We start from the raw sequence: 13,514 nt of genomic DNA, 5'->3' as shown, positions 1-13,514 counted from the left end.
GGCGGATGATTTGTAGCTGATGCGTTGGTCCCGTTCCACTGTTTATTCTTAGTTGCATTCATAGTTTGCTTGGGGACAAGCAAAGGTTTGGTTTGGGGAGATTTGATGCGTGTATTTTATATAAGGTTTTTACCTCCTTTTTACACGCATTTCTATACTATTTTACGTGGCATCTAGCTACAAATACCCCCGAATAGTCTACTTTGGTTCGTTTTGTGTAAATTGCAGGAATAGACCAAAGAGAAGATAAATCGAGCCTAAACTCGTCCCCTTTGCATGCATTTATGGAGAACAAGGAATCGGAGCTTGGAATCTAGTACTTTGAAGACGTGTGAGCTGACTTCGGAAGGTGTCATAGTGTCTAACGTGCCAAAATAGCTCGATCGACTACTTTTCTAGTCAATCGAATGCTTTATATAATAAAGATTACTCGATCGAGCAGTTCTAGTATTCGATCGAGAAGGCATTACAAGGGGTTACTCGATCGAGTGGTTTATTTCGACTCGATCGAAGGGTTTGTCGCCAAGTTACTCGATCGAGCGGTCTTATTCCACTCGATCGAGTGGTTTGCCCAGTAATTGAGTTTTTCCGCCTAATTTCGTATGGGCTTTTGTAAATAGGCCTTTGGATTAGGTTTAGAATAGATTTTTTTTTATGCTACTTAGGCAGTAGACTGCGGAATTCACTGGGACTTCATCTTTCCACTGCTTCTCTTTCTTTTTACACTCTTTTACTACTCTTTTCTACTCGGATTTTGAATTGTAATTGGTATTATTACTCCCTTTATTTCTTAATCGTAATTGCTTCTTGAATTCTCCTTTTCTCTTATTGCTTTAATTAGTGTCTTATTCGATCCCACTGTTTTCGTTATTATCATGTTTAATTCTCGTTATCTATATATTATTATTGTTGATTCGATAGTAATGTGTAGCTAATTCCCTTTTGCTAAGACTAGGGAATCCATGATTATGGAGGGAGAGTGATTGAATTATTATGTTAATGCTTGTGTAGTCCTTGTTGTTAATCGCTGCACTTATTTGTATCTGTCTAATTGAGTCGACGCAATTAGGCATTTAAATTATAGTAAACCTTGACCTGGACCGGAAGGTTGGAAAGGGTCAGACTCGTAGCGAACATTAGGGCACTGTAGTGAGGGCGGAAACTAAGCTATTTGTGCTTTAGGGCGAATTGAGACCGGAAGGAGATATTCACTGCCCCTTTGCCCATACTCGTATTAACCTGAGACCTAGATCGCTTGACTGAATGATCATGGTGAACCGACTGTCTTAGCTGCTTTTTCCTTATCTGCTTAATCTTTATTCTTCTGCTTTTTTCTCTTTCTCATTTTCATTAGTTTAGAACAACCCAATTAAAACCCCCCAATTTGGTTACCGTGACGAAGCACTTGTACTCTATTTTTCAGTCAGTTGAGATTGGGATGGTCTTATATGGCCTTGTTTAGGAACTAGCTTGACGCTTTACCTTCACATTACCATAACTTGTTTTGCCTTTTCTCACCTGAACCTCACTATTCCCATATCATTTTTAAGCCCTCGGCTGTGACGGACATTAATGGTTGGAGTGTGTGCATTAGTACTTGAATCGTTTTTCATTTTTGTTGCATGCATGCCATGTAGGTCGCAGTTAGGTGAGTGACTGTTTCTCTTTCTCTCTTTTACATATAATATTCACCCTTTGCTTCATGAGAGAAGAGTGACCACGTGAGAGTCCGATTTTGTTGGTCTTGCAAGGTCAATAGGTCAGCTATATTTCTAAACAACTTATAACTCGTTTGCGTATTTACTGCTTAGCTATGACTGTTAATTTTTGTTGCATTAAACTGGTTCAAGTAGACAAGTTAAGCTAGCTCTGAGTTTTCATTTCCGTTCCATTAGTTGCATTTTAGTTTACTCGAGGACGAGTAAAGGTTCGGTTTGGGGAGATTTGATACCTGCATTTTGTATATTTTAGCCTATTTTAGCACGCATTTGGTATACGAGTAGTTTTTGATAGCACGTATTTTAGCTTCCCCGGCAACGGCGCCAAAATTTGACAGGGCTGTCGTATACCTATCAAAAATAACTAACTATATAGCTAGGGAAGTCAGGTCGATCTCCTCAGGGAGGCAAGATATCTGCAAAAGTCTGTCTATTTGGTCACAAATGGGGGGGTTTGTATTTGGTTTTCTAAACTAAAAAGGTTTAAAGGAAGAGAAGCAAGGAAAGAGCAATAAAGACAGAAAATGAGAATAAACTATCAATAGAGAGGGGACATGTCAGGATTTCGGTTCACTACGGTAGTCCAGTGACTCAACTGTAAACAATTTAGATAAATTACTGCGAGACGGATATGGAAAGGTCCTTCCGGTCCATTTTCTATCCTAAATTACCACTAACTTAACTTCCGTCCTCGTCAGGGCAGTCTACTGTTCATAGCAGGCCTATTTAGTCCAATCTTCCGATCCAAGAATAAATTTAACCAGATTAAAAGGGTGACTCAGAAGCGTGCACTCAACTAAGTCGGTAAATACAGTTATATTGCTATGGGGACAGAATCTCACAAATAATTCATCTAACCTATTTACTACATCGTCACATTTCTACCGTAGATTCCCTAATCCTAACATGAAATAGATTAGCTACTCATGCTATTAATACTGTGAATACTAATAACAAATAAATAACTAATATTAAACATGATGAGACAATAATAAAATTGCATAAAAGGTGATTAGGGTAGAGAATTAAATGAAGCAAAACAAACAATTAAGATGAATAAAAGAAAGATTAATATTAAAAGGGAGAAAGAGATTACAATCGCAAGAATCCGGCGTAAAGAACAAACAAATCCGAGCGAGAAAATCCGAAAGCAAAAGTTACAGTGAAGAAGAAAAAGTAACCCAGTCTTGAGAGTGAAAGATGAATAATAAGATAAAACTTGGATAGAAATCGATACTAATGACCAAGTTATTATGCGGTTAAATAGAAAAACTACTAAGTCCATTAACTAAAACAAGTTCACGGGCTAATTAAAGCCCATCAAAGCCAAAACCACTCGATCGAGTAGTCTGAAACCACTCGATCGAGCATTTCTCCAAATAATCTACTCGATCGACCAAAATGTTACTCGATCAAGTAACCCCTAATTCCAGCTCTTCTTGATCGAGTATAATACTACTCGATCGACCAACCAATGACATAGAAACCACTCGATTGAGTGATAAAACAGCTCGATCGAGTATTCTTCCTCCAAAACAGCTCAAACTCGTGACCGACTGCCTCGTAGACCGTTCCTTCACGCATCCCAATGCAAGATCTCACTCTGGAAAATCCCGTCTCCTCAAAATGCATGCAAAAAGGACGAAAATGGTACGATTCCACTACTTTCACGTTCATTTCTACAAAACGGACAAAACGAACCGAAGTAGCCAATTCGGGGCACAATGCGATATAAACAGTACAAAAGTACAGAGAAATACGTGCTAAAATAGGCTAAAAAGACTATAGAAAATGCACGTATCAAATCTCCCCAAACCGAACCTTTACTCGTCCTCGAGTAAACTAAAATGCAACTAATGGAACGGAAATGAAAACTCCGAGCTAGCTTAACTTGTCTACTTGAACCAGTTTAATGCAACAAAAATTAACAGTCATAGCTAAGCAGTCAATACGCAAACGAGTTATAAGTTGTTTAGAAATATAGCTGACCTATTGACCTTGCAAGACCAACAAAATTGGACTCTCACGTTGTCACTCTTCTCTCATGAAGCAAAGGGTTAATATTATATGTAAAAGAGAGAAAGAGAAACAGTCACTCACCTAACAGCGACCTACATGGCATGCATGCAACAAAAATGAAAAACGATTCAAGTACTAATGCACACACTCCAACCATTAATGTCCGTCACAGCCGAGGGCTTACAAATGATATGGGAATAGTGAGGTTCAGGTGAGAAAAGGCAAAACAAGTTATGGTAATGTGAAGGTAAAGCGTCAAGCTAGTTCCTAAACAAGGCCATATAAGACCATCCCAATCTCAACTGACTGAAAAATAGAGTACAAGTGCCCTTCATTTGGCACACAACTCACTAATCTCATACACAATCTCCTCAAAAATATAGAATAAGAACGGAGGAGCTAGACGTCACAAACTTCCCTTTTTTAATACCGTCTAAATGAATCAACTGAAACAAATCAAATATTTTTTCAACTCTTTTTTTCTTTTCTCTTTCTTTTTTACGTGAATCACACACTTTTTCCATTTTTTTTTCTTTTCCTTTTTTTTCTTCTTTTCACGTTTTTCTCTTCTTTTTTTCAATTTTTTTTTTCTTTTTTTTTTCTCCTTCCTCTTTTTTCACCAACTCCAATCAAATGATACGGGCCAAACTAGAGACGGAAAATCATACCACAAAAGACATACTAAACTAGCTTGACTAGGCAGGCTCAGTTTAGGATGTAGTTAATGGGTCAAAAAGGCAAGTTTTGGCTTAAGTGGAGCTAAATGGGTGAAAAATATAAGAAAAGGGGAAAATTTGCAAGCACCTCCCTGCATGTGACACCGACCACAAACCCGAATGTGTGCATTTGACAAGAAATCGAATGTCATAAAAGTGCAAAAATGATGAACATGCTATGCAAGGAGTACTACTCTCAATTCCTAATGAACTGGTCATGAATGTCACCAGTTATGGGCTCTAAACCTCAGAAATTGTAAAGTAGGTTGCCAATTTATCAGGTCAAGTCTAAACAGTCAGCTATATTTGAACAAAAACTCGTAGATTATGCGTATGACAAAGCTAATAACCATCAACGGAAGTGTAAGGCTCAAGTAAAATGACAAGTTATAGTGCAGTTTCATCACGGAAATCAACCGTTCCGACTCAACCTATATGCAAAAATAAACGTGAATATTTTTGAATATTTGAAATTTTTCTAATTTTTTTGGTTTTTTGAATTTTAATGAAATAAATACAAATGCAAGCTGAAAAATAGAAACATGAATGCAAAACAAATGCAAATGCAGACTCAAAAGGATGCAATACCCTCCCCAAACCAAAACGCACAACGCCCTCGTTGTCCTCCAGCATACACCAGCAGATATATACGGGGGAACGGGAATATACAACCAATAAAGAATAAAAAACAGTAAAATAAAAAGGAGACAAAATAAATAAAATATCGAGAATAACATACAAAACACGAACTTCCCCAAACCAGCCAGAAAATTGGGGAAGTGAGTAGACCAGCAGCTACTCGTCAGCCTCCTCGTCACTGTCACGCACGTCCTCCACCGTCACCGTGAAGTCCGGATCTACCTCCTGCTCTCTCATCCTCTGCTCTCTCGAGCTCTCTCCGCCGCCGCCCTCGGGTCCTCGTCCTCCTCCTCCTCCTCACTAGCAGGCTCCGGGTACCCCTCAGCTGGGTACCGGTAAAAGGAAGGGTGTGGCCAACCCTCTGGGATCGGACGGTGTCGCCTCATGTGATACTCGTATAGAGGGAACAAAGTCAAAGCTATGTCCCGCTACATACGAGCCTGTCTCTCTAGAATCTCAACTAACAAACCGTCACAGCGCCCTTGGTCCATGACCGAGGACGCCTCAAAGGGTGGTGGAGGTATAAAATTAGCCGGTAGGACCGGCTGTGTCTGTGTCTGGTCGGCGGGTGCGGGAGTAGGAGTAGGAGTAGGGGTCGGGATGGGAGTAGCTGTGGAAGGCTGGACACTCCCAGAAGGTGTGGACTCCTCTCCGGTCGCAAGTCTACCCCGCTTCTTAGCGGTGGGTAAAGTAGTAGGTGGCCGGACCTGGAGATGGTACTGAGGTAGAGGTGGTGGTCGGGCACCCCGTGCAACAGTGGGCCAAGGGGCTAGACGAGGCAGGGTGTCACAAGGAAGGTCCACGGACAAGGAACCATCTATCTTCCATGTCCGGTAGTCTGTGGTCAGCCAAGTCTGAGAGTGCACGGCAGCTAGGCTCAGATACCTATCACCGTCTATGTAAGGTAAGTCACGAGGCAAGACGGTGAGGAGGGAACGGGCAAGAAATATGGCTATGCCACCGTAGACGATAGTGCCCATGAGCTTCTCTCCCAGAGCCTGGAAGAACCTGGCGGTCAAATAAGCGATGTTGAGGGTAAAGGGACCCTCGCCGTCGATGTTCAGGTAACCGCCTAATATGGAGAGCTCGTTGTTGTTGATGTTGTTTGGCTCCTTTCGGCCAAAGATAGTGCTCCCCATCAGTCTAAGAAAGTAACGGGCGGGGGGTAGGTGGACCTGAGCGAGCTTTCGCTCGTGAAAAGAGGTCTGTGACAAAGCCCGCTAAAGAAGACTAATTACCTTCCTAGGGACAACAGTGGTGCCCGTAAAGGAAAGGCCGAGTCGGGTACCAAACTCCTCAAATGTCATAGAAAAGGTCCGGTTATACAACCGGAAGGACACAGAAAGACTAGTAGGGACAGCGTCGTGTGTCCCTGAGGAGAAGGTGAAGGAGCTGAAGAACTCAAGGGTCAGCTCCCGAAAAGTGTGGCCGCTCATAGTGATGAGTCCGGCCATCCCCGTGCCCCGTAAAAGCTCACAAACTGGCTCATAGAAGCCGAGCCTCTCTAGTGCCGGACGGTCTAAGAATCGGGTAGGGAGAAACTCACATTCAACTAAGTTATAAAATCGCTCACGATGAATACCATTTACAAAAATTACCTGAGGGAACCGAGGGTGTGAGTCAAGAGAGTCATCCCCTCGAATCGTGACCGCACCAGCAGACACGCTAGGAGAAGGTGTAGCATGACAATGACCGCGACCTCGGCCCCGGCCTCTAGAACCTGAGGTAGAAGACCGTCCAGTGATGGTACGAGGAACTAGGGCCGCCCTAAAAGCAGTTGCGGCTGCAGGTGAGTCCGACGTGGCTGAAGTAGAGGCTTGTGGCTGCAGCTGTGACCGCCAGTGAGGAAGAAAGACTAGCAGCAGTGCTAGCAGTAGTAGTGGCTGTGACTGAGGTGGCAGCTGAAACATGGCTAGCAGCAGTGCTAGCAGGCGTAAAAACCGTACCAGCAGCAGAGACTAAGAACACAGGGGTGCTGGTAAGTGCGGAGACGGTAGTAGCAGCAGGGACTACCGTCTCAGACAGAGATAAGGACGGACTGGCAGCAAAGCTCGAAGAAGGCACCGAGCTAGAATCCATCCTATACAAATTGGGCAGGGGAAAAGCGATAAGAAATCAGCGTGAAAACAGCATGAAGCTTCCCCTAAACAGTTGATGGACTTAGTAGTTTGACATTTGCAGCCACAGCCTCTACTTCAGCCACGGCGGACTCACCTGCAGCCGCAGCTAAAATAGAAATACTACTTATAAAAAATTAGAAAAATTTCAAAAATTCAAAAATAAACGTGAATATTTTTTAATTTTTGAAATTTTTCTAATTTTTTTGGTTTTTTGAATTTTAATGAAATAAATACAAATGCAAGCTGAAAAATAGAAACATGAATGCAAAACAAATGCAAATGCAGACTCAAAAGGATGCAATACTCTCCCCAAACCAAAACGGACAATGCCCTCGTTGTCCTCCAGCATACACCAGCAGATATATACGGGGGAACGGAAATATACAACCAATAAAGAATAAAAAACAGTAAAATAAAAAGGAGAGAAAATAAAAAAAAAAGAGCGAGAATAACATACAAAACACGAACTTCCCCAAACCAGCCAGAAAACTGGGGAAGTGAGTAGACCAGCAGCTACTCGTCAGCCTCCTCGTCACTGTCACGCACGTCCTCCACCGTCACCGTGAAGTCCGGATCTACCTCCTGCTCTCCCCTCCTCCTCTGCTCTCTCGAGCTCTCTCCGCCGCCGCCGCCGGGTCCTCGTCCTCCTCCTCCTCCTCACTAGCAGGCTCCGGGTACCCCTCAGCTGGGTACCGGTAAAAGGAAGGGTGTGGCCAACCCTCTGGGATCGGACGGTGTCGCCTCATGTGATACTCGTATAGAGGGAACAAAGTCAAAGATATGTCCCGCTCCATACGAGCCTGTCTCTCTACAATCTCAACTAACAAACCGCCACGGCGCCCTTGGTCCATGACCGAGGACGCCTCAAAGGGTGGTGGAGGTACAAAATTAGCCGGTAGGACCGGCTGTGTCTGTGTCTGGTGGGCGGGTGCGGGAGTAGGAGTAGGAGTAGGGGTCGGGATGGGAGTAGTTGTGGAAGGCTGGACACTCCCAGAAGGTGTGGACCCCTCTCCGGTCGCAAGTCTACGCCGCTTCTTAGCGGCGGGTAAAGTAGTAGGTGGGCGGACCTGGAGGTGGTACTGAGGTAGAGGTGGTGGTCGGGCGCCCCGTGCAACAATGGGCAAAGGGGCTAGACGAGGCAGGGTGTCACAAGGAAGGTCCACGGACAAGGAACCATCTATCTTCCATGTCCGGTAGTCTGTGGTCAGCCATGTCTGAGAGTGCATGACAGCTAGGCTCAGATACCTATCACCGTCTATGTAAGGTAAGTCACGAGGCAAGATGGTGAAGAGAGAACGGGCAAGAAAGGTGGCTATGCCACCGCAGACGATAGTGCCCATGAGCTTCTCTCCCGAAGTTTGGAAGTACCTGGCGGTCAAATAAGCGATGTTGAGGGTAAAGGGACCCTCGCCGTCGATGTTCAGGTAACCGCCTAAGATGGAGAGCTCGTTGTTGTTGATGTTGTTTGGCTCCTTTCGGCCAAAGATAGTGCTCCCCATCAGTCTAAGAAAGTAACGGGCTGGAGGTAGGTGGACCTGACCGAGCTTTCGCTTTTGAAAAGGGGTCTGTGCCAAAGCCCGCCAAAGAAGACTAATGACCTTCCTAGGGGCAACAGTGGTGCCCGTAAAGGAAAGGCCGAGTCGGGTACCAAACTCCTCAAGTGTCATAGAAAAGGTCCGGTTATACAACCGGAAGGACACAGAAAGACTAGTAGGGACAGCGTCGTGTGTCCCTGAGGAGAAGGTGAAGGAGCTGAAGAACTCAAGGGTCAGCTCCCGAAAAGTGTGGCCGCTCATAGTGATGAGTCCGGCCATCCCCGTGCCCCGTAAAAGCTCACAAACTGGCTCGTAGAAGCCGAGCCTCTCTAGTGCCGGACGGTCTAAGAATCGGGTAGGGAGAAACTCACATTCAACTAAGTTATAAAATCGCTCACGATGAATACCATTTACAAAAATTACCTGAGGGAACCGAGGGTGTGAGTCAAGAGAGTCATCCCCTCGAATCGTGACCGCACCAGCAGACACGCTAGGAGAAGGTGTAGCACGACCATGACCGCGACCTCGGCCCCGGCCTCTAGAACCTGAGGTAGAAGACCGTCCAGTGACGGTACGAGGAACTAGGGCCACCTTAAAAGCAGCTGCGGCTGCAGGTAAGTCCGTCGTGGCTGAAGTAGAGGCTGCGGCTGCAGCTGTGACCGCCACTGAGGAAGAAAGACTAGTAGCAATGCTAGCAGTAGTAGTGGATGTGACTGAGGTGGCTGCTGAAACATGGTTAGCAGCAGTGCTAGCAGGCGTAAAAACCGTACCAGCAGCAGAGACTAAGAACACAAGGGTGCTGGTAAGTGCGGAGACGGTAGTAGCAGCAGGGACTACCGTCTCAGACAGAGACAAGGACGGACTGGCAGCAGAGCTCGAAGAAGGCATTGAGCTAGAATCCATCCTATACAAATTAGGCAGGGGAAAAGCGATAAGAAATCAGCGTGAAAACAGCATGAAGCTTCCCCTAAACAGTTGAAAAATTCGACTACAGCCCAAAAAATTCCCAAATTTTCTCAAAAACTTCGAATGATAGCAGGTAAACAGTGATAGGGGAAGGGTAGCAGGCATCAATGGCAGCAAATTAAGCAACAATTGAGGCAAATTAAGCATAGCCAGCAGTACAGACCCAATGACAGTCGAAAAGTCGACTAAGATGAACCCTAATCACCAATTTCTCACAAAAATTCGAATGAACCATGTAAAAATTAATGAGGAACGGGAATTGATCATCAAGCAAGACAAATTAGCCATTGAATCAAAATTATAGTCGAAAAATTCGACCTAATATGAACATCGAAACCCTAATTCCTAATTCACTTTATAAAAAGCAAAATTAACGAAATTAAAATGCAAAGAAGTGTAGGAATTACTTACTTGATGATTAGGAACCTACAAATTGAGCAATTAATCGACTAACAAGCAAATTGGGCGATTTTTGATCGAAAAACCGCGGAACCCTAATTCCCTTAATTGACCATGTAAAAAAAGCGTAAATCAAAGGAAAAACAGAGGGCAAATGACGATTAATTAATAATAAACAAAATGTAGGTGGCGGATTTGGCAAATGGGCAGGAAAATGGAGGATTTTGGGGGTAATTTTGATCGCAAATAAGGAAGGAGGTCGAAAAATTGGGGATAAAATGAATTAGAAGTGAAAAACAGGGAAGTTAAGGAGACTCCCTGCGTGGTCTTTGCAATTTTACTCGATCGAGTGGTTTAGAACTGCTTGATCGAGAACTTCTTGTATTCATCTACTCGATCGAGTAAAAAGTTACTCGATCGAGAACTCCCCTTTTCACCTTTAGTCGATCGAGTAACTGGAAACCATTCGATCGAACGAATTCTACTCGATCGAGTACAAAAAGTACTCGATCGAGCTCTTTTCCTCGTGTAAGCTCTTGAATTTGCTAATATTCCTTTGAGTTTGCGTATAATTCCCCAAACCTGCATAAAAACACTCGCAAAAATATCCCAAAATACCAAATACGAAAAGTAACAGTCTATAGTCTTCTAATCTATGCTAAAAAATGTCTAAATTCTAATTGTCCTAATTAAAAGCAATAAATAAAATTCAACGGAAAATTTAAAAATTGTTTTTACAATTTGTTACACGGGACATTTCCCCGCTCACTTCTCGAAGCAATTCAGCAGCCCCTCGGAGGGCTTCTGACTAGAGGACATCATCTCAGCAACATTAATCGTCCTCTTCAATTTCCACGAGCTTGAACTTGAATCGTTAGGAGGAGAATAGTTGACGTCCACATACGCGCGAACTTTTCTCGTCCTTACTCCGTTCTCACCAGCTTTAACGTCATCGCTCCCACTTTGACTGACATTAATTGCACAAAAACCATTGACAGCTCCTTCATTATTTTCATCTGTACCTGCAGCAAGGAAAACAGACGAACTTCCTCCTTTTTGCTCTCAACCTAAGGCGGAGGGGTCACAATAGCAGCACAATGTTCCAAATCTTCAGTTGGAGTGTCAGTAGGAGGGTCAGTAGAAGAGAGGGCATTGCAAGGCTGAGCTTGCATGGGAGCCCTTCGGAACTTAGACTGATGGAATATCAATTCCTCGTCCCCAACCTGAAAAGTCAATGTCTTGCCCCCGACGTCTATTACTGCACGGGCAGTAAATAAAAATGGTCTCCCTAAAATAATAGGGGTGTGGGCATATTCGGGGATGTCAAGTACAACGAAGTCAACGGGAATAAAGAACCTCCCGATCTTAACAGGTATGTCTTCTATGACACCTAGTGGCCATGATATGCTACGGTCGGCCATCTGAACAGTCATATTTGTGCAATTAAACTTGGTCAAACCAAGTCTTTTAGCAAGAGATAGCGGTAAGACACTCACGCTAGCACCAAGATCGCATAACGCGTTAGCAATCAAATGGGTACCAATATGACACGGAATCGAAAAACTACCCGGGTCTGACTGTTTGGGAGGTAACTTATTCTGAACTAGGGCCGTCCCTACCTTGGTCAAAGCTACCGTCTCATGATCATTAATGTGCCTCTTACGTGTTAAAATTTCTTTCATAAATTTAAGGTAAGAGGGTACCTGTGTCAGCAGTTCGGCGAATGGCACAGTGACTTGCAAGCTTTTCAGGAGTTCGGCAAATTTGCCGAATTGTTGATTCGCCTTAGTACTCTGCAGACGCCTCGGGAAGGGCACCGTGATGGGTATCTCGAGTCCCTTGTTCCTCTCTTCCAATGTATCAGCTGGATCAAGCTCTAAATCCTTCGAACGAGACTTCTTTCCTCTCGAACGTGGTCTTTCAGGTGATAGTTCACTCGATCGAGCACTAGCAGGCTCTCGATCGAGTTGTTCTTTATCAGCACTACTCGATCGACCAAAAATTTCATTCGATCGAGCAGGTTCTTCAACAAAATCACTCGATCGACCAAAAATTTCATTCGATCGAGTAAATTTTTTTTCTTGTTCACTCGATCGAGTAGAAATTTTACTCGATCGAGTCCTTTCTTCAGCACTTTCACTCGATCAACCCCCAGAAATTAGTCGATCGAGTACTTTCTTTGTCGTCAGCTCTTTTTCTTTGACAGAACACTGTTCATCAGCAGTAATTACCTTCCCTGGGTCTGATTTCGGTCCTTCATATGAATAACCGCTCCTCAAATTAATTAAATTCACCGTCTCATGTGGATTCTTATCGGCTTGTGACGGTAAATGTCCCGGTTTCCTTGTGGATTGGTTCGCGGCTAACTGGGCAACTTGAGTTTCAAGTGCCTTGATGGATGCGTCTTTTTGTTGGTCACTTAGCTGCCACTGCTTTGTCAAAGACTGCAACATCGTCTTCAACTCACCTATCTCACTTACCCCACCAGAAGATGATGCACCTTGATTAGGTGTAGGAAAGGAAGGAGGCTTCTGAAAGCCTTGTTGAGCCTTATGAGGAGGGACATATGGCTGCTGCTGCTGCGGAGGAGGGGTAGGATTGAGCACATTTTGACTTGTCCACCTCAAATTGGGATGGACTGCCCCTTGGTTGTTATAATAGGAACCCCCTCCTTGCCTGTATTATTGAAAAGCAAGGACTTGTTCCTTCTCCGTAAGACAGCCAACAGCAGTGTGACCGTCGTTGCTCCCACACTTCTCACATGTGACAGTCTCCCTTCTAGTAAGCAAATGAACCGTCTGAGGCTCCCCAGCAGAATGCAGCACCAACTTATAAAACCTAGCATTCATGGCTTCCAGCTGAGCCACAACTTGCTTATCGACTGCAAGAACCGTTCTAATACCATCCCTCGGGTTTCCATACTCAGCACAGTGGGTCACCATCTCTTCAATAAGGGCCCATCCCTTATCATCGTCAGTGTTCTTTTGGAATCTTCCGTTGGATGATGCATCAAGTATGGCTCTGTGATCATCGTATAGCCCATTGTAGAACTGATTGGACAGGAACCACGGATCAAAACCATGGTGAGGAATAGACCTCACCAACCTCTTGAAACGGCACCATGCTTCATAGAAAGTTTCATCAGGTGCTTGCTTGAAACTGGTAATCTTGGCCCTCAGCTGATTAGTGCGCTGCGGAGGGAAATATCTCTTATAAAAAGCAAGAACAAGAGTCTCCCAGTCTGTGACCCCCGCGGCCGTATGGTCCAAATCAGTCAGCCACTCCCTGGCTGAGTCAATCAAAGAAAAAGGAAACAGAACCTCCTTAATCTTGTCTTGAGTTACCCCCTTTGTGGCGGGGATAGTAGAACAGTAGTCCGTAAAGACCTCCATATGCTTCCTC

The 13,514-nt window shown here is 44.2% G+C and overlaps 1 non-coding gene across 1 annotated transcript; it reads left to right on the top strand.

The window, feature by feature from the left end:
* The first annotated feature begins 13,187 nt into the window (after nt 1–13,187).
* Nucleotides 13,188–13,293, top strand: LOC141654568 (small nucleolar RNA R71). Its single transcript, XR_012548124.1, has one exon. It is a non-coding gene; the product is annotated as a small nucleolar RNA R71 (small nucleolar RNA).
* Nucleotides 13,294–13,514: the final 221 nt, after the last annotated feature.

This window comes from Silene latifolia, chromosome 4 (genome assembly GCF_048544455.1).
Source record: "Silene latifolia isolate original U9 population chromosome 4, ASM4854445v1, whole genome shotgun sequence".
In the NCBI taxonomy this organism is placed as follows: domain Eukaryota; kingdom Viridiplantae; phylum Streptophyta; class Magnoliopsida; order Caryophyllales; family Caryophyllaceae; genus Silene; species Silene latifolia.
The sequence above is the reverse complement of the archived record's forward strand: the minus strand, read 5'-3'. Positions and strand labels throughout refer to the sequence as shown.